The 27,923-nt window shown below is 41.6% G+C and overlaps 1 protein-coding gene across 5 annotated transcripts in view; it reads right to left on the reverse strand.

Moving 5' to 3' along the window:
• LOC134213640 (alpha-tocopherol transfer protein) overlaps positions 1-27,923 on the reverse strand; it is a 133,449-nt gene that overhangs the window by 50,814 nt on the left and 54,712 nt on the right. The window contains exon 1 of one of the 5 annotated variants that reach the window (XM_062692882.1): positions 1,992-2,237. The exons of the other annotated variants lie outside the window; for them this stretch is intronic. The gene's annotated coding sequence lies outside the window, so the exon portion shown is untranslated. Of the gene's footprint in view, positions 1-1,991; positions 2,238-27,923 lie in introns of those variants that run through there. 5 annotated transcript variants of the gene reach the window in all.

The following is a 27,923-nucleotide window of genomic DNA, read 5'->3' on the forward strand; positions in this document are numbered from 1 at the left end:
CACAACGTCAGGTATGTGGGCGAAGTCGAGGGAATGATTGATTCGACGAGAAGTGCAGACGAATTCAGGAGGGCAAGGACGCACTGCCGCCCGCTTTCCAGCAAAGGACTCATCAGACTTGAATGGCGCTGATAGTACATACACGAAATGACGGTTAGGACAGGGGTGGAGACTAACTTCCAATCTGAACCAATCAACTTCCCCTTTTCAGGGAAGTCAAGGACGCCATCCAACAGCTCAAGAACAGTAAAGCAGCTAGTAGGGATGGCATTGGAGTTGAACTCACAGGATGGGCTCGGACAAGCTGGTCACTTGCCTGCACAGGCTGCTAAGCAAAATTTGGGAAACAGAACAGTAGGTAACCGGAGGAGTTGAAAAAGGGGTCCAATGCCCCATCTACAGGTATTATCGTCTTTCTTGAAATGTGAGATCTTCCTAGCGGCCACTATTCTAGATTAGCTGTCTTCATCTGTAAGAGAATGAGTTCACAGGAAGATATCAAATCGGCTTCATCAACGGCCGCTCGACAACGAACCAGATCTTTACTCTACAAGTTCGAAAAAATTGTCGTGAATACTAGGCCCCAACCCGATCAGGAATACATAACAAAATTATAACTCAATTCTAACAATGGTTGTTATTTAAAACAACGTGTGTTATAATTAGATAATTCGATAAAAATGTGTCTTCGGCCAGTTTTATTTCATATTAAAATTATAACAACATTAGTTATGTATATTTACACAAAATAATTGCCTATATTTTTTGATATTGGAAAAAAGCGGAGGTAAACACCTCCAGTATAACTTGAATCAATGTTCGATGTTAATAGCTAGTACAAAGTTAATTGCCTACATTATGGATGGGAATCCGGCATTGTAGCGTACCACATTTTTATACGTGATGTAGGCAATTACCATGAAAGCAGATTTTTGTACCTCATAATCATATCAACGGTTGTTATAATGTTGAAATGAAGGTAACAACCTCTGATATAATTATGTTACGGCTAGAGGGAATTTTGATATAATTTTTGTTATTTTAACAACTAACCAGCCAATTTTATAACACATTTTGTTACATTATTTTTCTGAAATAAATAACTCCCCTTGTTATAATTTTGTTATGCATTCTTGATCGGGAAGGCATCCCCTGTTTATTGATATCAAGGCGGCATACAAAAACATAGGCAACGTAAGTAAAACATTGGAATATCATGGAAGAGAACAGTTTTCCTAGTAAGTTCGAAAAACTGATAAATGCAACGATTGATGGCGTGCATAATTGTGAGAAGAATTCGGACGAATACTCCAGTTCGTTCGAATCACGAACGACACGATGACGGACTTTCGTGGCTAGTGTTCAATTTTGCCGTATTGAAACAATAGTAATCGTTTGCACTACTACCAGCACTATCTGAAAGCATTTATCAGATTCTCCTTAATTCATTGTTCATAATTTGAATTAGCTGTTGGTCTCTGCGTGAGACATTTTTTCAAACTTCTTAATCCATGTTGCTTCAAGAACATTCGGCGACCAAACCACTCTCACCAGTGGAAACCAGTATAGTAGCTTGTGCATACCATTTCATGTTAGTAATTTCACATGCAAGACACACTTCACTCCAATCAAGTTTCACGGGGTTCACTATATTCTTAAACCATCATCGTTGGCCCCGGTCTACCGCGCCAAGAAGTTGGCTGATATTGCACTTTACAATCTCGATTTATTGACGCTCTCGGTCTTGTTCTTCGCCCTACCCCGTGAAATTGCCTTCGCGTTTCAAAACATTGCACAACATCCCCGTGAACATTTTAAATGGGAGCTTTGGAAAAGCACTGAATCCGATCAATTCTGTATTACATGCTAGCACTGGTTGATGACTGAAGACAATAATTGCCAATCGGATGGAAGCACTCAACTACGCCTTTCACTATTAGACTCAATAGTTGTACATTTGGTTGAAGAAAACATATTAAAGAAGCACCCACATCCAAATCAGCTGGTCGATAAATTATTCCTATTTAGAGCACTCAGTCTACTTCCTTAAGTAGAAATTATTAACGTTTTTTTTGCGCGACGAGATGTGTTAATTTCAGGGAAGGACGATTACAAGGAAAACGACAAAAACACTGAGTACACTCAACGAATATCGTTGTAGGTGGTTTTTGCTTTGGCGGCGTAGAAAAAAAAACCGACACGACCGATTCTGGACACCGTTACCTCTAGACTAGCATAGAATATTGATCAGCGGTAATGTTTTATTACCGAAGTGCGCCCACGAAGTGCTCTCCAAGTACAGAGGACTATCATACTGATGTTAGTAAGTACCTACTTGTACTGCATGATGTTTCTCACTCGTAACACCGCTCATTCTCGTGCTCTCGATGGGAAAAGGTGCGTCATCGTGACTCTCCGCGGCACTGGGGCAGCACTACTTAATTCAAGAATCGTCAGGTTTTAAGAGCAAGAAATTAATATGCATCCCTTCATGGTGGTTGAATTGTTTCTAGTTCAAGTTGTAAGGCAATGCAAAAGAAAGAAGGGAGCTTTAGATAGCCATAGATCATTATTGGTTGTGAATGTTGACTCTAGTACCATTTCTTTAGGACACTTTGATGTAATTTGAAGAATATGCTCAGAACTTGAAAAAAAAATAGATTGTAATTTTCCTCCAATCTAGGATAAAAATGTACAAGGAAGTGAAATAGAAGTGAAATAGAATGAAGAGTTTAGGAATGTTATAAATAGTGGTATAGGTGGTACATATATTGAAATGGTATCGTTGGATGGGTCGAGTTTTCTCCAAACTATGAGTCACGATCTATCAGGACAGGTCAGTGTTGTTCTTTCTGTGAACCATCATCGGTCTGAAGTGTGGCCCAAAGATCAGTTGCTCTGAGCTCTCTATTAATTTGTTTTCTCCTGAATTATTTATTATTTAAACTAGTAATAATAAACGTTAACCCATTTTTGTTTCTTTTCAAAAATTATTGAATATAATGATTAACTAGCATATGAAACATATTTGATTATCATGCCTTTTGGTAGTTGCTACAAATGAATGTGCTCGCAAGGCTGCTGAACTTTTTTTAAGTAAAAAAAGCCATTATAAGAAGAATTTTCCATCTAGATAATAATAAATAATGGCAATAAACAATTACAAAATTTTTCATAAATTAATTTTTTTTTCGCGAAAAATTAAAAGCTTTTCACAAAAAATCAATAAACACCAAATTTCCATGGAAAAATATTTAAACATAAAACTAAACATGTTTTCCATAGATGACTCATTTTTTAGAAGTGTTCAATGTTCATGGAAAATATAATCAATAAATATGTATAGATTAATACTTTTTCCTTATTTTTATTGAATTTTTCTTACTTTTTTATTGATCTCTATAGAATAGATATTTTGTGGAAAGTTTTTAATTTTTTATGAAACAAATATCAATGAAAAATTTTGAATTCTTCTTGAAATATTTTCTAAGTAGTGAGATGTTTGTAGCGAGTAGTGAGTTGTGAGAAGTGAGAAATGAGTCGTGCAAAGTGATATGCGATAAGTGAGAAATGGTAAATACGAAGTAAGAAGAGATTAGTGAGTAGGGGAAGTGCACCGGTTTTGGCCAACTTAGTGCCTAATTTGGCCAACATTGAAAAATACATATTTTTCCAAAATATTCGATCAGTTGAAAGCAGCGTTGAAGCGTGAGGGATATATCTCTTGTTGGAACTAATAAAACTCTTGCAAATTGCTTTATTTTTTGAGTTATTCGCAAAATTGGCCAAATTAGGAACATGGCCAAATTCGGTACAGTTCCCCTAATAAAAATAAGAAGTGAGAGATGAAAATAGATATGTGAGACAGAAAGGGGAGGAAAAAAAGGTATAAATAAAAAAGCAAAGGAAGAAGAAAGAAGAATAAAGAAGGAAGAAAGAAGGAAGAAGGGAGAATAGAGAAGATGAAAGAACAGGGTGAACGAAGACGGAAGAAGGCAAACGGAAGATAAAAGAATAAAAAAGAAGATGGAAGAAGGAAATTGGAAAAAAGATGAAGGAAGAAGAAAAAAGAAAGGAGAAATAAGGAAAAAGAAAGGAAGAAAAAAAGGTAGATTGAAAAAAGAGGACAGAAGAGCGTAGAGGGAACAGAGAAGAAGGAAGAAGTTAAAATTAAAAAGAGAGAGGAATGAAGAAAGAAGGAAAAACGTAGAAGGAAAAAGGAAGAAAAAAGAGATATGAAGGAATAGGGAATAAGGAATAAGGAAGAAGGAAAAAGGAAGAAGAAAGAAGGAAGAAGAAAGAAGGAAAATGAACAAAGGAGGAAATAAAGCGAAAAAAGAAAGGAATAAGAAATGAATGAATTATGAAGAAATAAGGAAGAAGGAAGGAATTCTGACTTATCACGTTTTTTTTCTACTTCTCACTTTTTACTTCTCACTTATCACTGTACACTTTTTACTTTTTATTTCTCACTTTTCATTTGAAGAGATGGCCAGCCTAGGGCTGAAAATCTATCAAATAAAGATGAATCAATCAATCAATCACTTCTCATTTCTTACATTTGACTTCTTATTTCATTCTTCAGTTTTTTACTTTTCACTTCACGTCGTATATCACTTTTCACTTTACACTCCGGCAATTGTTAGTAACATAAATATAAACATCATATATGAAGTGAACTGGGGCCCTCCTTAGTTGTGCTGTAAGATGCGCGGCTACAAAGCAAGACCTTGATGAGGGTGGATTTTCGGTCCTGTCTAGGAAAAAAATGGTTCCTCTGGGTATAAAACTATCATCGATATACGAATGCAAAAATGGTAACTTAGCTTAGAAACCTCGCCGATGATAACTGTGTGCTTTAATGGACACTAAGCTGCGAGCAGTGTTGAGAAACTCACTCATATGAGTAAAAATTCCTCACTCATTTCTCATTTTTCCTGTGAGTACTCACGCGTGAGTTACTCACGACCTGTGAGTACTCACAAGTGAGCAAACGTGGTTTTGCTCACTCACGAGTGAGGAATTTTTGCTCATATGAGTAATCCAATAAGATTAGTTTTTGTTTCTTCCACAATGTAGATGCCAAGTTTTGGCTAATCCTGTTAGTTGTCAAGAAGTACGTAAAAATTTGTGGCATGAATTTAGGAAAAAAACTAAAGAATTTGTCAAATTATACGAATAATATATTGCTAATATATTGGGAATTACTATCAACATGTTAATTAATTGCATAATAATAAATTTGGGGAGTATGTAGTGCAGGATTGTTACGACTGCGCGGATTTTGCGCATATGGCGCGGCTTTAGTTTCGGGTGAACATTAAATAAATAAAATTATGGATCTAAAGTAATTGAGAATAAATGTGTTGAAGTTAATTTGTCATAAGACGAGTTTGTACAATCCCATGTAATTCCACCACTTAATTGTACCTTGACAGATACGTATTTCGACCTCAACAGTAAGGTCGTCTTCAGTGTCACGTACTTGACTCGACTTATACAAGTACGAGACACTGAAGACGACCTTACTGCTGAGGTCGGAATACGTATCTGTCAAGGTACAATAAAGTGGTGGAATTAAATGGGATTGTACAAACTCGTCTTATTACAAGTGAAGACATTCCACTAAAAAGCTCAAAATAATTTTCTTAAGTTGAAGTTAATGTTGAGATATAATTTACGTTTGAAATCAATGTTTATACATGTTTGACTTTAGGCTCCGAGACTCGTTGTGATTGTGTGTGCGTGTGTTTGAGTGCGCGCGTGTGCGTTTGTGTGTGCGCGTGTTTGTTTATGTGTGCGCGTGTTTGGATATGTTTGTGTGTGCGTGCGTGTGTGTTTGTTTTTTTTTTTCTTCCTAAACAATGGAGGGGGAATCTGCTCAACAGACATCCTGGGTTGACCAGGAAGTGCTGGGTTAGGGGCCACCTCCAATGAGGGAGGCAGGGCTGCATCCCCGACCAGCTAAACCGTTTCCATTGCCGTCCCTTCGGTACAACCAGAAAGTAATGCTTCAAAGGGGGGCCAGTACATGACGCACCCTCGAGGTTAGCTGCGTGTCCTTGCAGCATCGAACATCGTGACTCGCTTTTTTAGAAGAACACCATGGTATCGTGCCAGCGCATTGCCGGCTTTCCAGGTGGCCTTACCACGCCCTATGTCCTCGGAAGGTGGGCAGGGTCGACTTCGCGCCTGCTTCCCTCTGCACGACTGGTATCAAGAATGATGATGCCACGTGCACCCCAAATTGATCTTTCTGCGATAGGGCCTATTCGCCAGCACACAGAGGGACTTGCCGACGCGAGGCCTACGCCTGCCCCAGCCTTGACGAGGACCCCTTTCCGTCCTCGGGCTCGGAACCCGCCCGGTTGACCGACGCCGCGAAAGCGACGATACCATGTTGTTCTTCGCGCGGCCACTTGTGCGATAAAAGGATCGAGTTCGACCACAGAGCATGACCTCCGGTATGACCCATGAAGCCGACTCCGATCCCTTGGACCACCTCTTATTTGCGCCTGAACTAGCCATCCTTGAGTCCACGCGCCACCTTCTGTGTAGCTCCGAGACGATATGGGCGATAGCCGATAGAACGGCGTTCCAGCCTACTTCGTCTTTACACATCCTCCGAACTAGGTTGTCCAGGGTAGTGTCCAGACCACATGTGGCAAGCATGTGGTCACGCATTGCGCGAAAACGTGAGCACACGAACAACACGTGTTCCGCCGTTTCCTCTAAACCTGCGCACACCAAACACTCGGGCGAAGCCGAGCAAGTCAGCTGCTTTACCTGCACTTTGATTTTGCAGCACGCTTAAACGCCGGGCACATCGAGCCCCCCATGGGGTGCTTGCTGTTCACAGCTTTGCTGGAACAAATCAAACAATTGGGAGGGTTCGTGCAGCATTGTGCCTTATGTCCCTCCAATCCGCAGCGTCGGCAGAGATTGCTTCTGTCAGGGCCTTTGCAGTCCCATTGCTTGTGCCCCGGTTCCAGGCACTTGAAGCAAACTTCGGGTTGCTCGTATATGCGCACAGGGCATACCGACCATCCCACCTTGACGCTCCCTAACTTGACTACCTTGGAGGCGTCCGCTGCAGATAGCCGAACCAATGCTACCTGCGTCCCTGCCGGACCTTTCCGTAGCCGAACGGCTGCGGTGGGCGTCTCCACTTCACACTGTCGCCGCAGTGCAGTGACGAGCTCTTCGACTTTAGTGATCTCGTCCAGGTCTTTAACCCTTAGATTCACCTCCGTCGTGAGTGCCCTCACCTTGACCGTCTCGCCTAGGACCTCCTCCGCCAACTTCTTGTAGGCGGCGCCCTTTTGCGAGACGCCCCGCTTCAGCTCAAGTATCATCTCGCCCATCCGGGTACGTCTTATTCGACGTACGTCGGCGCCGAGTTCACCGAGCTTGACGTCACTCCTCATCGCCTTCAAAACATCCGAGTACTTAGCCTCGTCCCCCGTGATGACTAGGGCATCGCCCCTGGAGCGATTGGCGCCTACCCTAGACTTCTTGCTACCCTCATTCGCCTGGGCCTTCTTTTCGGCCCTTGACGTCTTCGGTTTCCTCTTGTTCTTGACCAGGGTCCAGGAGGCGTCATTCCCTCTATTTCCCTGGTCTGGTGCGGCTGAGAACTTTCAGCCTGCCGTAACCCCTTACCACCGTCTTGCCTGAGTGGACGGACCTTTCCAGGTCCTTCCTCCCCGGTTTTGGAGGTACCTGACCGGGGTTCAGCTTCCCAGCCCCACTACCCTTGTTCGGGGTAGTAACCCTCCGCGTTTTGGAGCGGCCCCAGGGAGCTCATCCCCTGGAGACTGTCTCCCGTTTTTGTGTCTGCTCCGTTGGAGTAGTCACCCCCGACGTACCTGCAAATACTTGAGCCTCAGTCTGGGTAGACTTTGGCACCACCGTCTTAGCTGGCACGCCTTCGGTCGACTCGACCTTGCCCGAGTCCGCGAATCCTTGGGCCTCAGTCTGGGTAGACCTCGACTCCACCGATTTCACGGGTTTACACTTGGCCGTCCTGACCGCCCTCTTCAGCTTGGCGTCCAGCATCGACTTTCGAAGTTTCTGCAAGCTCCTCTTGAGGTCCTTGCTGATATTATGCTTCGATGACGCAAAGTCGATGATGGCGTCCAGCTGTTCCGTCGCCACCTCGAAGGCCGAAAGCCCATCGCGTTTGCGGTTCATCGCCTTCACAAGCCATGGGCCGTCAATAACCCCTTCCGGCGTTTTTATAGCCGAGAGGAAGGTTGAGTGACCCACGCTGGCGCTGCGCACTGAGCTGCCGACTATTGCCTCTGGCCTCCTAGGCGGAGACCTGAACAACCCACCTCTTGCGAAGGGGTTGTCGCCTACACTACTACCACTAATTGAAGAATTGACTTGGTTTTCCATTTTGGTCCCACGAGTTGCTCGGGAAAAGAGGTCCACCACGCCAGAGCCCAGCATAACGCGGTAAGGGACAATTACTGTGGAGGGTGCCCAGGTACCCCACAGGCTCCGTTAAAGGCCTAGCTTATTATTTCACCCCCTGGCCATGCATCCCCTCGGCACGGGTCGCTTGACGCCTTGGGATTAGGGGTTAGGGACGATGGTCCCGGTCTAACTCGCAGTGGCCATGGGGAGGGGTCGTCAAGCCCTTGGACAAAGTCCCTGCTGCTCCCTGCTGTGTGTTTGTGTTTGCACGCGTGTGTGTTTGTGTGTGCCGCGTGTGTATTTGTTTGAGCGAGTATGTGTTTATGCCCACGCGCTTGAATGTTTATTATATTGATTAAACTCTATGCAAGTTTGTCTTTCAATTCATAATCTAGACAAATTACATAATTTATTGTCGTAGGGGAAAAGATGGCTTAGGCATTAAATTTTAACTAAAAAAATTAATAACAATAATATAAAGAACATGCAAAACAGTCACCATATCTTCAAAGCGAAGGGTTGTCATACTAATGGCGATTTGTTCCGATTCATTCCACTTCATTTTGGTACAAGTGTGCATAGAGCGGCAAATAAGAATGGTATCAAGAATACTAAATTATAGTCCATAGTCCATTATGGCGCTACGGTGTCACAAAAGGTAAGCAACGTAGTAAAGAGACATTCCGAGGGGTGTCTCAACCTATGATGTCATATGCAATAGACCATGTCGAAATAAGGTAGTTGTTCCATTAATGATAACATGCTCTTATATCAATAACATTTGCAAATTGAACAATTTTGGGTTAATTTGTGTCGTTTTAAGCACTGCTGAAAAAATCTGAAAAATTCTTTGTTACTAATTTGGGTACAAGGAACGAATTCAAGGAGTGGTAATCCTAATATTCTAGAAATCGTGTTTTGATTTCTGAGTTTGGAAATAAAGTTTTAAAAAATGTAATTCAAATAGTTGACAACTGTTAAATTTGCGTAATTTTTCAATTATTGACTATTGCTTCTGGACCTTTTGAGACGCAAGATGCTGTCCGTTGCCTAATGTGGTGAGATTCACGAAGTGAACTATATTGTTAATCTACTATACTGCCGTGAATCGCATATTTGTCCCATATGAATAGGAAACCCAGCAAAGATGGGGCAGATATGCGAATCACGGCAGTATACATATCTGATAAAAATCGTTTTTTATATAACGCACTTCAAGTGAAAATAGTCACAATTTTAGTGATAAAAATGACATCTCAAATGTATTTGACACTAATTTAGCTCTGGGTCGTGCGGATTTAAGTTCAGGCCGCGTAAATGACGCGGATCTAGCTTTGGCCGGCGTGGAAAATATTTCAAGGTCCCCGTAACAATCCTGAATGAATACATAAAAAAATATTATACAGGGTTACCGCTCCAGAATTCATAAATTGTGATAAAATTGTAAAACGATTTCTAAATAAAGGTAGTAAATTTTATTCATTAAATAAGGTGGTTTGAAGTATAATCTTTATTTATTATATTTACTTTTAGCCATATTTTCAAACCCCTATACCGTAAAAATCATAAATTAACGATTTTCTACTATCCAAAAAACACTGTAGAAATGATCAATTAAGAGTCGAAATACATATACATATCTTTATACGAAAATACATTGACAAAACTAGAAAATATACAGATCTCATATTTTTAGAATAAACAAATTAGGGAAGATCCATTAATTACGTAACGTGAAAATTGGGCATTTTTAACCCCCTCTCCCCCCTATGTCACATTTTTTGTATGAACATCAGAAAATTTTGTATGGATCGTCACACTTCGACCAACCCCCCTTAAGCGTTACGTAATGTGTGGATGCTCCCTTACTGTTAAATTTAGCCAGCTTCGAAAATGATTTTGGTCTAGTTTGTAAAAGTGCTAAACAGTAAAAGCCGGCATCTTTAATTCCCATGAACGAAATTTGATATACAACATTTTAGAGTAAAAACAATCGGCTATTCAATCACATTTTAAAACTCGGCTTCTGAAAAATTGAGTAAAACTTGCACCACAGACAAACAGACATAATACATTGAACATTCATTCATCAAATCCATCGTCGTTCAAGCACTAACGACATCTGTTGACTTCAGCTAGCTGGGCTAATCACGAACTTGGTGGCGGTAGTGAGCAAACGTCAAAATAGAGTAAATTCGATGCACACGCCACGAGTGAATGATTGGCCAACTAATGATTATTTGAATTGATCAGTAAATCAGTGAACGATGGAAATTAGTCGAGTGTTATGTCTGTTTATCTGTGCTTGAACTAAATGATCGAACCACGTCTGGTGGTACAGAAATTTATTGAAAAATTTAAATAATATTGAAAGCTTTGACTATAACGCATGCCCCTTAAAGCTATTTTTATATTCGTAGTCTACGCACCCTAAACACAAACACACACCAAAATAGAAACACGCAACTAAACACAAACACGCACCCAAAACATAAACACACAACTAAACACAAACACGCACCAAAACATAAACACACAACTAAACACAAACACGCACCAAAATATAAACATGCAACTAAACATAAACACGCAACTGAACACAAACACGCACCCAAAACATGAACACGCAATTAAACATAAACACGCACCTAAATACAAACACGCGCCTAAATACAAACACGCACCTAAACACAAACACGCACCCAAAAAATGAACATGCATATAAACACAAGCACGCATCTTAATGCAAACACGCTCCTAAATAGAAACACGCACCCAAAACACAAACACGCGCCTAAATACAAACACGCACCTAAACACAAACACGCACCCAAAACATAAACACACAACTAAACACAAACACGCACCAAAATACAAACACGCAACTAAACATAAACACGCAACTGAACACAAACACGCACCCAAAACATGAACACGCAACTAAACACAAACACGCACCTAAATACAAACACGCGCTTAAATACAAACACGAAACTAAACACAAACACGCACCCAAAACATAAACACACAACTCAACACAAACACACACCCAAAACATAAACACAAACACGCACCAAAATACAAACACGCAACTAAACACAAACACGCACCCAAAACATAAACACGCAACTAAAGACAAGCACGCATCTAAATAGAAACACGCGCCTAAATACAAACACGCAACTAAACACAAACACGCACCCAAAACATGAACACGTAAATAAACACAAACACGCATCTAAATACAAACACGCACCAAAATACAATCACGCACCTGAACACAAACACGCACTTAAGCACAAACACGAACCCAAAACATAAACACGCAACTAAACTCAAGCACGCACCTAAACACAAACACGCACCTCAACACAAACATGTACACGTATATTTCATGATCTTCAATTGACTTAGGAAATTCGCATTTTCAATTATTGCTAACCTTACAGTATATTTTTTAAATACACTTATTTCCTCACTTACTCACCAAAAAAATCGAATGAGTAGTTTTACTCACTCAGGCGTGAGTTTCCTCACGCGTGAGTGCTCACCATACCTGTGAGTACTCACGCGTGAGTAGAACTAGTTCAACTCATATGAGTGAGTGAGTGAGGATGGAACGAACCATGCTCACTCATTTCCCAACACTGGCTGCGAGGCGGCATTGTCCCAGTTGTTAGTTAAAAGTGCGAAATGTCTCATTTTTTTCTCTTCTCACTTCATGCTTCGCAATTCTTGCTTCTCGCAACATGAGGATTTTTTTCGACTATTCGCCCAAACGGCATTCGGTCAAACGGCCCGTTCTGCCAGACGGTATTAGGCCAAATTACCTGATCAGTGAGAAATTACTGTCGAAGTGGGCATTCCCTATTGATAGTAAATATTATCTTTATCTATATACATAAAAGGGCAGCAGGGACTATGTCCAAGGGCTTGACGATCCCTCCCCAGGCCATCTGCGAGTTGTGGGGCTTGCCTAGGATGTGGTGGGGTTTGACAGTGGGCCCTGTTAAACCTCTATAAAAAGCTGCATGTATCCGCAAGTAGGCCCCACCAAAGCGACCGTGTGCCGCTCAAAGCGCACAAGCCCAAGTCCTGGTGTTAGGTGGGACGCTAAACAGCCCTGACACGACGGCCCTCCGACGAGACAGGAGGTTTGCGCTGGCCCAATAAGCCGCCTAGAAAACCAATCATTACGAACAATATAAGAGATAATGCGACTCGATATAATCGGCAAAGACCTAGGCGACGAATACAGGATCATGATTGGAAGCTTGGAACATGGAATTGCAAGTCGCTAGGTTTCGCAGGTTGCGACAGGATGATCTACGATGCATTACATCCCCGCAACTTCGACGTCGTGGCGCTGCAGGAGATTTGCTGGACAGGACAGAAAGTGTGGAAAAGCGGGCATCGAGCGGCTACCTTCTACCAAAGCTGTGGCACCACCAACGAGCTGGGAACCGGCTTCATAGTGCTGGGTAAGATGCGCCAACGCGTGATTGGGTGGCAGCCAATCAACGCAAGGATCTGCAAGCTGAGGATTAAAGGCCGTTTCTTCAACTATAGCATCATCAACGTGCACTGCCCCCACGAAGGGAGACCCGACGACGAGAAAGAAGCGTTCTACGCACAGCTGGAGCAGACATACGATGGATGCCCACTGCGGGACGTTAAAATCGTCATCGGTGACATGAACGCACAGGTAGGAAGGGAGGAATGTATAGACCGGTCATCGGACCGGATAGTCTGCACACCGTATCGAATGACAACGGCCAACGATGCATAAACTTCGCAGCCTCCCGCGGAATGGTAGTCCGAAGCACCTTCTTTCCCCGCAAAAATATCCACAAGGCCACATGGAGATCACCTAACCAAGAAACGGAAAACCAAATCGACCACGTTCTAATCGACGGTAAATTCTTCTCCGACATCACGAACGTCCGCACTTACCGCAGTGCGAATATTGAATCCGACCACTACCTCGTTGCAGTATGCCTGCGCTCAAAACTCTCGACGGTGTACAACACGCGTCGAAGTCGGACGCCGCGGCTTAACATTGGGCGGCTACAAGATGGTAGACTAGCCCAAGAATACGCGCAACAGATGGAAGTGGCACTTCCAACGGAAGAGCAGCTAGGCGCAGCGTCTCTTGAAGATGGCTGGAGAGATATTCGATCCGCCATTGGTAGCACCGCAACCGCTGCACTTGGCACGGTGCCCCCGGATCAGAGAAACGACTGGTATGACGGCGAATGTGAGCAGTTAGTGGAAGAGAAGAATGCAGCATGGGCGAGATTGCTGCAACACCGCACGAGGGCGAACGAGGCACGATATAAACAGGCGCGGAACAGACAAAACTCGATTTTCCGGAGGAAAAAGCGCCAGCAGGAAGATCGAGACCGTGAAGAAACGGAGCAACTGTACCGCGCTAATAACACACGAAAGTTCTATGAGAAGTTAAACCGTTCACGTAAGGGCCACGTGCCACAGCCTGATATGTGTAAGGACATAAACGGGAAACTTCTTACGAACGAGCGTGAGGTGATCCGAAGGTGGCGGCAGCACTACGAAGAACACCTGAATGGCGATGTGGCAGACGAAGATGGCGGTATGGTGATGGACCTGGGAGAACGCGCGCAGGACATAATTCTACCGGCTCCGGATCTCCAGGAAATCCAGGAGGAGATTGGCCGGCTGAAGAACAACAAAGCCCTGGGTTGACCAACTACCAGGAGAGCTATTTAAACACGGTGGTGTGGCACTGGCTAGAGCGCTGCACTGGGTCATTACCAAGATTTGGGAGGAGGAAGTTTTGCCGCAGGAGTTGATGGAAGGTGTCGTGTGTCCCATCTACAAAAAGGGCGATAAGCTGGATTGTAGCAACTACCGCGCAATCACATTGCTGAACGCCGCCTACAAGGTACTCTCCCAAATTTTATGCCGTCGACTAGCACCAACTGCAAGGGAGTTCGTGGGGCAGTACCAGGCGGGTTTTATGGGCGAACGCTCCACCACGGACCAGGTGTTCGCCATTCGCCAAGTACTGCAGAAATGCCGCGAATACAACGTGCCCACACATCATCTATTCATCGACTTCAAAGCCGCATATGATACAATCGATCGGGACCAGCTATGGCAGCTAATGCACGAACACGGTTTTCCGGATAAACTGATACGGTTGATCAAAGCGACGATGGATCGGGTGATGTGCGTAGTTCGAGTTTCAGGGGCATTCTCGAGTCCCTTCGAAACCCGCAGAGGGTTACGGCAAGGTGATGGTCTTTCGTGTTTGCTATTCAACATCGCTTTGGAAGGTAATACGAAGGGCAGGGATTGACACGAGTCGTACGATTTTAACGAAGTCCTTCCAGCTGTTTGGTTTCGCCGACGACATAGATATTATGGCACGTAACTTTGAGAAGATGGAGGAAGCCTACATAAGACTGAAGAGCGAAGCCAAGTGGACTGGATTAGTCATCAACACGTTGAAGATGAAGTACATGATAGGAAGAGGTTCAAGAGAAGACAATGTGAGCCACCCACCGCGAGTTTGCATCGGTGGTGACGAAATCGAGGTGGTAGAAGAATTTGTGTACTTGGGCTCACTGGTGACTGCCGAAAATGACACCAGCAGAGAAATTCGGAGACGCATAGTGGCTGGAAATCGTACGTACTTTGACTCCGCAAGACGCTCCGATCGAATAGAGTTCGCCGCCGTACCAAACTGACAATCTACAAAACGCTAATTAGACCGGTAGTCCTCTACGGACACGAGACCTGGACGATGCTCGTGGAGGACCAACGCGCACTTGGAGTTTTCGAAAGGAAAGTGCTGCGTACCATCTATGGTGGGGTGCAGATGGCGGACGGTACCTGGAGGAGGCGAATGAACCACGAATTGCATCAGCTGTTGGGAGAACCATCCATCGTTCACACCGCGAAAATCGGACGACTGCGATGGGCCGGGCACGTAGCCAGAATGTCGGACAGTAACCCGGTGAAAATGGTTCTCGACAACGATCCGACGGGCACAAGAAGGCGAGGTGCGCAGCGGGCAAGGTGGATCGATCAGGTGGAAGATGATCGATCAGGTAGACTGCGTGGTTGGCGACGTGTAGCCATGGACCGAGCCGAATGGAGAAGACTCTTATATACCGCACAGGCCACTTCGGCCTTAGTCTGATTATAAATAAATAATATACATAAAAATGAATTTCTGTCTGTTTAAACCTTATAGACTCGGAAACTACTAAACCGATCGGCGTGAAAATTTGTATGCAGAGGTTTTTGGGGCCGGGGAATGTTCTTAAAATGGTTCGAGGCTCCTCCCTCCTTTGGAAAGGGGGGCTCTCATACAAATGATACACCATTTTCTTCATAACTCGAGAATTAATCAAGCAAGTGGAACCAAATCTGGAATGTGGAGGTTTTGGAAGGAAAGATATGTTTCTGTGATGGTTCGAAACCCCTCACCCTTCTGGAAAGGGGGGCTCCCAAACAAATGGAACAGACATTTTGACACAACTTGATAACTAATCAGATTATAAATTGATTTCAGGCAAAACAAGGTTTGTCGGGTCTGCTAGTATAGAATAAGATCTTTTCAATTGCGATTAGTTCCTAAATTTGGAATTCAATTCATGTTAGTCAGCAATTGTTTTCTGAAGAAATATTTTGAGAATAGCACAAAAAAAGCCACATTGTAATTTGCATGGCCGTCGATCATAATCCCACACTCTCGTCCATATGTTTGGAGTAAACCTGAAAATAACATAACCAAGTGATTTGCTCATATCTTTGTAGTCTTACATCAGAACGGTGGACCTTACGGCTCATTCGAAAGATTATGAGTAGAACTGGTCCTCAAATATTAGGAACAACATATTTTCTAACGGTTGAATGTCCAAACTTCACCAGAGCATCGATTTTTTTTTCCTAAAATTTTCCTAAATACTTAAAAATTAAAATTCATAACACAAATCAGAAAAGGGGTCCATAATTTTGACTCTATGTATGCTCTTTTAAAACAATTTCTCAAAATACGGAGAAAAAGTCTGCATTTTTTAAACGTTAACTGAGTTAAGAGCAAATAATCTTAAGAATTAAAATTAAGAGATTACCCCATATTTTGGCCGATGTAAGTTTTTTCATTATTTAAGTGATAAGAAATTAATCACAATTTTTCACGATAACATCATAATGGGTGGCAATAGGCCAAATGGGTGTGAGAATGGGTTACTGTTTCAAGAACTAAGAATGCCTGTGTTTGGGAGTAAGGCAAATACAAATTTATTTTTTTACATACCTAACACACACGGAAAATCTGATTTGTTTGATTGTATTGAGTGTGCGAAAAAGATGCCTCACATTACAAAGTCTACATACCCAGAAAATTCCATTGAAATCTGCCAGCTCTGAATACGATTTGGCGCGAAATGCGTCATACGGGACAGACAAAAAAGTCGACCGTGATTTAACTTTAACGATGCTAACTGGGTCGTTAGGTCGAATGTCAGAGAAAAGTGAGTAGTGATTGGTAAGAAGTGAGATGTGAAAATGGAGAAATGTTGAAATGTGAAGTAAGAAGGAAGAAGGAAAAATCAAGAAAGGTAATGGAAATAAGGAAGAAAAATAGAAGAAACAGGTAGGAAAGGAAAATTCAGGTAGAAAGGAGGAGGAGTCAAGAAGGAAAAATGAAGAAGAATAAAGCTAGCTTGCTTAGGGAATAGGTCGTATGTGCAAAAGAGAGGTTCTTTCTATCCGCGCTCGCTTTCGATAATTGATAGACTAGTAATGCACTTTTTGCTACTATTCCACTTCAGCACGCTAGTTAAAGCTATTGTCTTGAGATATCTGCCAATGAATCAAAAGTAAACTTTAGTATAGTAGTGTTGTAATAATCGAAACAGAATGGAAGCGAAGAGAAACTCTCTTTTGCACATACGACCTATTCTCAAAGCACTCTAGTTAAGGATAAAAATAGAAGAAGACAAAAAGAAGAAGAAAAAATAAGGAAGAAGGATGAAAAAGGAAGAAGGAAGTAAGAAGAAGGAATAAGGGAGAAAGAATAAGGAGACAGGAAGAAGGAAAAAGGAAACAGTAAAAAGGAAGTGGAAGAAGGAAGCAGAAAGCAGAAAGAAAGATGAAGAAAGAAGAAAAAAGGAAGAAGAAAGAAGGAAGTTGGGAAAAATCAAAGGAAGATGGAAAAAGAAGGAAACGAGAATAAAAAATGAAGAAGCAGAAAGGAATGATGGAGAAGGATGAAAGCAGATGGAAGTGGGAAGAAGAAGAAAGAAGGAGGAAGAATGAAAAATGAAGAAAGAAGAAAGAGAACGAAGGATGAAAGAGAGAAGGAAGAAAAAAGAAGAAGAAGGAATGATAAAAAAAAAGAAGAAGAAGGAATGATAAAAAAAGAAGGAAGAAGAAGAAGTAAGGATAAAAAGGAAGAAGGAAAAAGATGGAGGTAGAATTAAGAAATAAGAATAAAACAAGAAAAAGAAGAAGAAGGTAGGAAGAAACAGAAAGTAACTTCTTATTCATGTTACAAGATTAAAATACTTCACTTCCTCCTTCATTCTTCTCCCCTTTTCCTTCTTTCTTTTTCCTTGTTCCATTTTTTCTTCTTCTTTCTTTCTTGCTTCTTCCTCTTTTCTTTCACTTTCTTCCTTATTTTATCTTTCTTCTTCCCACATCCAACTCCACCTTCCTTTTTTCTATATCTTTTTCCCTTTTTCTTCTACGTCACTACTTTTTTCTTTGGGGTCGTACACTTATTACGTAAGCAATTTTTCGGGGATTTTTCCCCCTCCTCCCTCCATGTACGTTTTACTTCATACAAATGAGTGGAGCCTTATGAATCTTCGAGTTATGTTTCCACCAACAGCGCTTTTTATACGCAGTTGCTTTACGAAGTATTCTAGCGTTGAAGGGCGTGTGGTCTACATACTGGGCTTCCGACGCCGACGTCCGTGGTTCAAACCTAGTTTTACACCCAACCGACGATTGTAAGATTTTCTAACAATTCTGTATAAGAAACTATCAAAACCTGTATAAGAACTGGACATATGCGAAAATGCCAGATTCTTATACAAATGTTGCTTAGTCATTACAATTTTGCAAGCTTCTCTTACAATATTTGTTTGTGAGCTTTGAATTTTTGTACATATACGAATAGAACAATTTCTCATATGACCAGTTCTTATGTAGGTTTTGGTAGGTTCTTATACAGAGTTGTTAGTAAATCTAACAGTCACTGATTGGGTGTACAGCACTTTATTTATAAAATTGAAATCATATCCATACCAATTTTTTATGGCAAATTTCCATAAGGCGTTTGATTGAAAATTTTACGTCCATTTGCGTCAACCTCAGTATCTAAAAATGCTGAGATTTCGCAAAATACGATTATGAGGTATGGAGCATTTTATTATTTATGATTTGCTCATTCTAACGTTGAATTATTTTTCTCTGATTTCCAAGAATCAATGAATTGGTGGGTAGCACATGTAAAAGTTTGGACTTGGTCAAGTACGAGACACTGAAGGTCTGTTGGTACTGTTGAGGTCGGAATACGTATATGTCAAAGTACAATCAAGTGGTAGAATTAAATGGGATAGTACAAACTCGTCTTATGGCAAGTGAAGATATTCCACTAAAAAGCTTTAATCTTTTTTCTTTATTTAAGGACATAGTTGGAAGAGTACCACGATGGCAGTCAATATGGCACCGGACCTTCTACGGGTCAACCCCACACCTCCCGCACTCCTCTCCCACCAACATTCGAATGCATCGAACAGCATCGAACAAAAGTTTAATATTCAAATTACTAACCTGTTCACAGCATATTTATTCACTTCCCGTGATAATGAACATGTTTATCCAAAGAGTCCTATGTATTTCGGCTCGAATAATATCATAAATCAATCAAACTTAATATAAACTGCTATTTTTGCCCGAAAAAAACGATTAAAAACTGATCGCGGAGCGAATGTAAACAACGGCATCGGCAGCAGCAAACTAATAACTAGGGTGGCTCAAAAAATAATTTTGCTCCGCCACGCTCAGTCGATTATGATTTTTTAATTTGGGTGTCATGGTTTGGGCTGGTTTAAATAGAGGCTTACCGTACATAGGTCGTTTCAGGTTTGTATGACAGTTGATATGGCGAGCTTGAATTTTACATTATTCTGATTCTGGCACTCCGTCATTGGGCGATGGCGAGGGGGAAACCATATGACTGGAAGAAATATTCAAGAGCTTTAACTCCATAGACAATTCATATTGAATGATCGTTCCAATAGTTGGGAGTCGATTTTAATCGAGGTTGCGAATCTTTAGCATGATAATTAAGCTTCTCAGAAGGCACCAGTGAAACGTGCAATACAACAAAATATGTACCCAGAATTTGTCTGTGATATATATCGCACCAGGGGCAGATACTTCAAACAAAAAGTGTGACATGGGGGTGCAATACAACAAAATATGTACCCAGAATGGGGTATAAAATGCTATTTTTGCGTTATGAAATCAATGGATCTTTCCTGCGGTGCGGTTTTCGTTCCGTGAAGTCTGTGGAATGTTGCTTTCAGCTATGCGGGTTCTCTTTTCGCCAGCGTTTGGAGGGGAGGCACTTTAGCCAGCGTAATAAAAGGTTCAGTTTCCCATACTAGTTTTCATATAAACTTGAACCGGCTTGCGCCCAGTTTTTGTTCAAATCGGATTTTGGAGGACACTTGGAGCATGGGACGGAATCGAGTGAGCGTGGTGGTGCTGGGTCGTTTTTTGAACCACCCTACTAATATTCTTTGTTTTTTTTTATAAATACGACACCAATACTACTACAGTACATGATAGTTTTTATTGTACCAATACTTTCAAAGCTTTGTTTTGGTACTCAATCCACCTTCACCTTAATAAAACTTCTAAAATTCTTCAATTCCACAAACTTTTTTTTAAATAGGTGTAACTGTATTTGACCTTGAAATTTTAAACGACTTATACTCTTTCTGACGTTAATGATGTTAATGACGAAATCTATTCTTCCTGTTTGGTACATTAGTTGATCAAAATACTTTGAATCGCCATTCCAAAAATCAAGTTTATAATGTTTAGAATGAATGAAGATTGGTACTCAATGTACATCAAAGCTTGTCTAGCAATGCATACTTGCACTGCGAAAGGTGTGCCATATGAACTATGTCAATTTACTAAGACCGAAGATTTAGCAGGCTCATTAGCCCTTACCTATTGAACACAAGCGCGGCGTACCCAGCAGCAGTTGCTTCCAAATGATATGGAAACTATCGAAATGTAATTCAAACCTGCTCAAATGGACTTATGCTGTTTTTTTTTATTTCAAGCTGGTAACCTTTTTATTATGAGGTAGTTAAAATACTATGAACGTCTTTGTAGTGGTATACATAAGGTGGAATGTTTTACCCAGGGATTTGTTGAAACTTAAAACCCGTTTTTTCATGACTTTTCAAAAAAGTTTTATTGCCTTTTCTCTGTAATATTTTCATATGACAACTCACAGGCAATGCATTTACGGCTTTTTGAACTACCAAAAAACACTAAGTTTGCATAAATTGAGTTGAAAAGTTATTTAAGTTTTTAAGGGGGGGGGGGGGCACCTTATACCGTATTACCCTAAGTGTTCCTTCCCTGCAGAATAATAGGCGAGGCTGCTCGCGCATGAGCATTCGATGATTGAAAAATGAGAAATGAATATACACGAAAAGATTGATATTCCCAGCAAGTTATATTCAGCAAAATCTCGTAACTCTGTGCTCTGTATACTGGAGATAATAAAATATTAACTTAAGCGGATGGAATCAAAGAGGCCACAAAGATGCATACAATAAGTGAACCAGTCTTCCGCATTTTCGGTTTACGATGTTTACACACGCCATCACGCAAGCAAACCCATCCGAAGATATTTACCGCCGCATAAGATAGACATTTGCCATCTCCCCTCACAAAGAGCATGTGCGGATCGCGGTGAGGATGTTTTATGCCTTTATTTGCACGCAGTGTAAAGTCAGTCGGGCGGAAAAATGCTCAATAAAACCATTTAAGGATCGCACGCAGCTTAGGGTTCAGCACTTCAAGGTCGAGCCGATCTGACCATAACGTATGCGGTTAAATGAAACAATCCAACCAGGCTGTGGATGTTTTCACGGAACGATCAACTTGCTGAACTTGAGATCCTGGAGAGGGTCATTGGAACTTTTTCGCGTTCCGTATAGCGCAAGTGGATAGTGCTGTTCAAAAGTCACACTTGCTGACACTCAATTATTCAGAGGAGGTTCGAACTACAGCTAAAATTATTGCGGAACTCATTGCATGAAAAACCGCAGATTTATCGCATTAACCTGATAGTCACCCCATGGATGAAGTGTAGATGCTGGCGACTTAGTCAATCATTAGCATGTGCCCAACAAACAATACGTGGCAGTTATAATTACCCAGTCTCGCTAGGTTCAAGGGTTGGTAGTGGTACCCTTTGGAGTGTAGTTTGCACAGTAATGCACTGTCTGTGCAGTTCTCTAATGATCTTTATTGCGCAGACAGGTTTAGTTCACGCTGGGTAAGGTCGGATTGGTTGGGCCAACCGAACTGCATCCAAGCACTTACTTAGGTACTTCACTCATTTACATTTCCTTGCACGCGGCTTGGACGATCGGCAGAAAAAGCACAATGCGATTTTAGCTCACCCGTAAGCGTCATTCGTCACCACAAAAGCTCATTACAGGCTGTCGTGGAAACAGTGTCATTAAAGTGAATTAAACTGGTTGGGTTGATGGCACCTTCACAACAATATTCTCCAAGCTGGCACGGAGCAGGTTTAATAGGCTCAACAATGCGGCAACTCTGTCAGTGAAAGATGACTGGCCATGATCTTGGGTAGTTGAAGGTGTATGACTGACACTGGCTGTCATTGAATGAAGTCTGTTTTTGGATTACCTACACGTGAGGAGGAATCAGAGGATCACAAAATTGAAAACCGAAAGAATTTGCGTTATCATCCTCTCATAGCGTGGGCATAAATCTTGTTTGTCATAAGGATCGTTTGTATTTGGCGTTCTCATGATGTTTATGCTGTATTCAGCAGTCAATTCAATTAAATACTGGATCTACGAACAATGGCATTTAAGAGAATCAATACAAAGCGAGCAAAAATGAATAACTAATTGATAACAAATTCTATTATCTGGTTATCGAACATATTGATAACTGAACTTGTTATTATTTTGGCTGAATTAACAGCCAACATAACAAAAATGATACCAGAATTTGATTCCTGAAATAACTACCTGAAAACAAATTAGGTTATCACTGATACCAAATTGATAACACATTTTGTTATAAATGTTATTCACTCAAATAACTAATTTAGTTATTATTTAGTTATCAGCTATCACTGTTTTATCAACCAAAATAGTAAAATCTTCTTTGCCGACTTCGTTACGCATTGAAAAAAATGTTAGCATTCACTGGGATTCGAACTCGAATCAAATGATTGGAATGTACTCGATAATTCTATGTAAAAACAGATTCAACGTATTTTTACACCACATTTGATGCTTATATACACAGCTCAACGTAAAATATGATTGATGAAAAAGTTTTTATGACTGCGTAAAAAACACCACAAAATTACCTTCAAGTTTTTGTAATATATTACATTAGAAAAGCTGCACATCAGATTGGCATGAAAACAAACGTAATATTACAGAAAAAGCGAATTTATTGCGTGTAATCAATGTAGTATTACCGGAACCGAATCACAACTGTCACTGCAGTCGAGCTAAGTTTCCATTTTGTCATTCGGAAGAAAACAATGTGAGCGGCAGCGAAAAATCGTTTAGAAAACGGAACCATCACACGGACCTCGATCACCTCAAGGACACTCGAAGGACAAACGGCAATTGATCCGGAACAAAGCAATTTCACAGGTAAGATATTCTCAGATGCACGAAAGCTGAAATAAATTTTCTATCTGTTCTTTTCGAACAGTTACTTATGAACATTGATGTTTTCTTTGTTTGCAGGTGAAATAATCTGTGGAATCGTACCTGCATTTCCCGTTCGGCGTACTAGCGGGAGCAAAAGCTACCAGTTTCAACCAGCACCAATTCGGGAATCTAACAGGTAAGGTGACATTTTTGAAACTCATTCATCTGAAACAAATTAGCTATTTATTCTTCTTGTTTTTGTTACAGCTGATCGAATATTCCTGTGGAATGCATGAAGCTTTTTGGCCATGTTCAAACTAGGTACTTATGTACACTGTACAGTTTTCAGAGAATGAATGGAGCGAAATAAATAATTGTAATGCTATAAAACAAGTGCAGCACTCCACCGGGCGCGAAGGAACGAAGCAACATTCGACACAACGACGTAAGTAAGTATGCTAAAGCGCTACAACATTAAATATTGCTGTATAGCTAATTATATTTTAATGAGGAAAAAAAAAGTGAAAATAAGCATTAATGAATAAATATAAATATCTAAATTAACCATTAACCAACAAATTTAAAAAAAAAATCAAAATAACAATTTAAATTTTTAATTTTTAATTTTCAATTTTTATTTGTTACTAGCAGACCCGACAAACTTCGTTTTGGCTAACATTGATTTAGTCTCTGATTAGTTCATGAGTTATGCAGAAATTTCTGTTGCATTTGTATGGGAGCCCCCCTTTCCAAAGGGGAAGGGGTCTCAAACCACCTTAAGAACACAGAGAAACAGACGTCCAATTTAGAACAAAATGCAATAAAAATCATCGTCATGGAATCATTATCGCCCAATTCTAAATTCACTGTGTTTGGACAAGCGGCAACCAGATGACGGTAGTGCGTAAACGTCAAACACAAGCAAAATCGATGGAAGCGCCATCAGTGGCCAATTGACCACCTACAAAAAATTGAATCCACCGTTAAAAAGATGAACGATAGAACATGTGTTGAGTGAGACGTCTGTTTCTCTGTGTTAAGAACCTTCCTCAGCCCCAGAAACCTCTGCATACAAATTTCATTCAGTAGTCTATAAGGGTTAGACAGAAATTCATATTTATGTATATAATATAGATAGATTTCATTTTTAATATGAAACTTTTTTTTTTAAGCACAGCAATTAAAAATTTAGACCTGTGCGCCGATTTAAATTTCATCAGCAGCTGCTGAGTATATCATTTTCAGCCAGCGGCGGCAGCGTGACTCGGCGTGAACTAATATATAGAAATTCTCCGAAATTTCTCCACAAGGTCGCTCAGTAATTCCTCCGCATGTTCTTCCAGTTATTCCATCGGAAGTTCCTCCAGGAATTCCCGTGGGAGTTTCTCCAGTAATTCCTTCGGAGGTTCCGAAAGTTCCTTCTTCTCGAAGTCCTGCCAAAAATTACTCTGGAAGTTTCGCGACGAATTATTTTGAAAGTTCTTTGAATTTGAAAGTTCAGGAATTCTTTCGGAAGTTTCTCCAGAAATTGCTCTGCAAGAAATTCCTCTAGAAGGCGTCTGGAAGGTCCGCAAGGAATACTTCTGGAAGTTCCTCCAAGAATTTCTCTGGAAGCTTCGCGAGGAATTCATTTCATCATTCAATTCATCAGAAAGTTCCACCCGAAAATAAACCGGAAGTTCCTTCCTGAGTTCCTCAGAAACATCCTCAGAAGTTCCTCCAGGAATTCCTTCGAAAGTTCCTCCAGGTAATCATTCGGAACTTACTCCTGGAATTCTTTCGAAAGTTCCTCCAGCAATTTCCTCGGAACCTCCTTCAGCAATTCCTTCGGAAGATCCTACAAAAATTTCTTAGGAAATTCCTCCAAAAATTTATCCAGAAGTTCCTCCAGTAGTTCCTTCGGAAGTTCCTCCAAGAATTCCTTCGGAAGTTCCACAAGGAATACCTTCGGAAGTTCCTCTGGGAATTCCTCCGGAGGTTCCTTTAGGAATTCCTCTGGAAATCCCTCTAGGAATTCCTTCGGAAGTTTTTCTAGGAATTCCTTCGGGAGTTCTTCTAGGAATTCCTTCGGAACTTCCTCTAGGAATTCCTTCGGAAGTTCCTCTAGGAATTCTTCCGGAAGTTCCTCTAGGAATTCCTTCGGAAGTTCCTCTAGGCATTTCTCCGGGAGTTCCTCTAGGAATTCCTTGTGAACTACCTCTAGGAATTCCTCCTGAAGTTCTTCTAGGGATTCCTTAAGAAGTTCATCCAGCAATTGCTTGTGAAGTTCCTCCACCAATTCTTTCGGAAGTTCCTCCAGCAATTCCTTCGGAAGTTCATCCAGCCATTCCTTCAGAAGTTCCTCTAGGAATTCCTTGGGAAGTTCCTCTAGGAATTCCTTGGGAAGTTCTTTCAAGAATTCCCTCGGAAGTTTCTCTAGGAATTCCTTCGGAAGTTCCTCTAGGAAATCCTTCGGAAGTTCCTCTAGAAATTCCTCCGGAAGTTCCTCTGGAAGTTCCTCGAACTTCCGAAGGAATTCCTAGAGGAACTTCCGGAGGAATTCCTAGAGGAACTTCCGGAGGAATTCCTAGAGGAACTTCCGGAGGAATTCCTAGAGGAACTTCCGGAGGAATTCCTAGAGGAACTTTCGGAGGAATTCCTAGATGAACTTCCGGAGGAATTCCTAGAGGAACTTCCGGAGGAATTCCTAGAGGAACTTCTGGAGGAATTCCAAGAGCAACTTCCGGACGATTTCCTAGAGGAACTCCTAGAGGAACTTCTGGAGGAATTCCTAGAGGAACTTCTGGAGGAATTCCTAGAGGAACTTCCGGAGGAATTCCTAAAAGAACTTCCGGAGGAATTCCTAGAGGAACTTCCGGAGGAATTCCTAGAGGAACTTCCGGAGGAATTCCCAGAGGAACTTCCGGAGGAATTCCTAGAGGAACTTCCGGAGGAATTCCTAGAGGAACTTCCGGAGGAATTCCTAGAGGAACTTCCGGAGGAATTCCTAGAGGAACTTCCGGAGGAATTCCTAGAGGAACTTCCGGAGGAATTCCTAGAGGAACTTCCGGAGGAATTCCTAGAGGAACTTCCGGAGGAATTCCTAGAGGAACTTCCGGAGGAATTTCTAGAGGAACTTTCGGAGGAATTCCTAGATGAACTTCCGGAGGAATTCCTAGAGGAACTTCCGGAGGAATTCCTAGAGGAACTTCCGGAGGAATTCCTAGAGGAACTTCTGGAGGAATTCCAAGAGCAACTTCCGGACGATTTCCTGGAGGAACTCCTAGAGGAACTTCCGGAGGAATTCCTAGAGGAACTTCCGGAGGAATTCCTAGAGGAACTTCCGGAGGAATTCCTAGAGGAACTTCCGGAGGAATTCCTAGAGGAACTTCCGGAGGAATTCCTAGAGGAACTTCCGGAGGAATTCCTAGAGGAACTTCCGGAGGAATTCCTAGAGGAATTCCTAGAGGAACTTCCGGAGGAATTCCTAGAGGAACTTCCGGAGGAATTCCTAGAGGAACTTCCGGAGGAATTCCTAGAGGAACTTCCGGAGGAATTCCTACAGGAACTTCCGGAGGAATTCCTAGAGGAACTTCCGGAGGAATTCCTAGAGGAACTTCCTTAGGAATTCCTAGAGGAACTTCCGGAGGAATTCCTAGAGGAACTTCCGGAGGAATTCCTAGAGGAACTTCCGGAGGAATTCCTAGAGGAACTTCCGGAGGAATTCCTAGAGGAACTTCCGGAGGAATTCCTAGAGGAACTTCCGGAGGAATTCCTAGAGGAACTTCCGGAGGAATTCCTAGAGGAACTTCCGGAGGAATTCCTAGAGGTAGTTCCGGAGGAATTCCTAGATGAACTTCCGGAGGAATTCCTAGAGGAACTTCCGGAGGAATTCCTAGAGGAACTTCCGGAGGAATTCCTAGAGGAACTTCCGGAGGAATTACTAGAGGAACTTCCGGAGGAATTCCTAGAGGAACTTCCAGAGGAACTTCCGAGGGAACTTCCGGAGGAATTCCTAGGGGAACTTCTTATGGAGGAACATACGAGGAAAATCCTGACGCCGCCACCCCGCTGCCGCTGGCTGGAAATGATCTATAAAAATAAATGCAAATCACATGAGACCGCCATGCAGCCGCCGCGGCCATGGCGTGCCGAATGAAAATGATCTATCATATTGTCGCGGACAATAATTAAATCAGCGTACAGGTCTACTATAGTATCCGAAAGTAAAAAAATCTGACTCAAAATCAAAACATTTATATTAAAATAAATTTTTAAAGATAACGTGTTTCGAACATCAAAAATTTTTTATTATACTTTATGTTTATGTACAATACTTTTGGAAATAAAATAATGTATTGCATTTCTTCAACATGAATTTTGGATACATGAAAGAAAATTCCCGAACAACCTATAGCCCAGCTGCCGAAAGCGATATTTCTGCTGACAGGTTTTTACGTCGTTTTTATTATTACGTCGAAAATATTACGTCGCAAATCGCATTATTTTGAGGAGAAAATTTCAAGTACGTCACTTTTTGTAACACAAAACTGATGTAATATC

This window comes from Armigeres subalbatus, chromosome 2 (genome assembly GCF_024139115.2).
Source record: "Armigeres subalbatus isolate Guangzhou_Male chromosome 2, GZ_Asu_2, whole genome shotgun sequence".
Lineage (NCBI taxonomy): Eukaryota > Metazoa > Arthropoda > Insecta > Diptera > Culicidae > Armigeres > Armigeres subalbatus.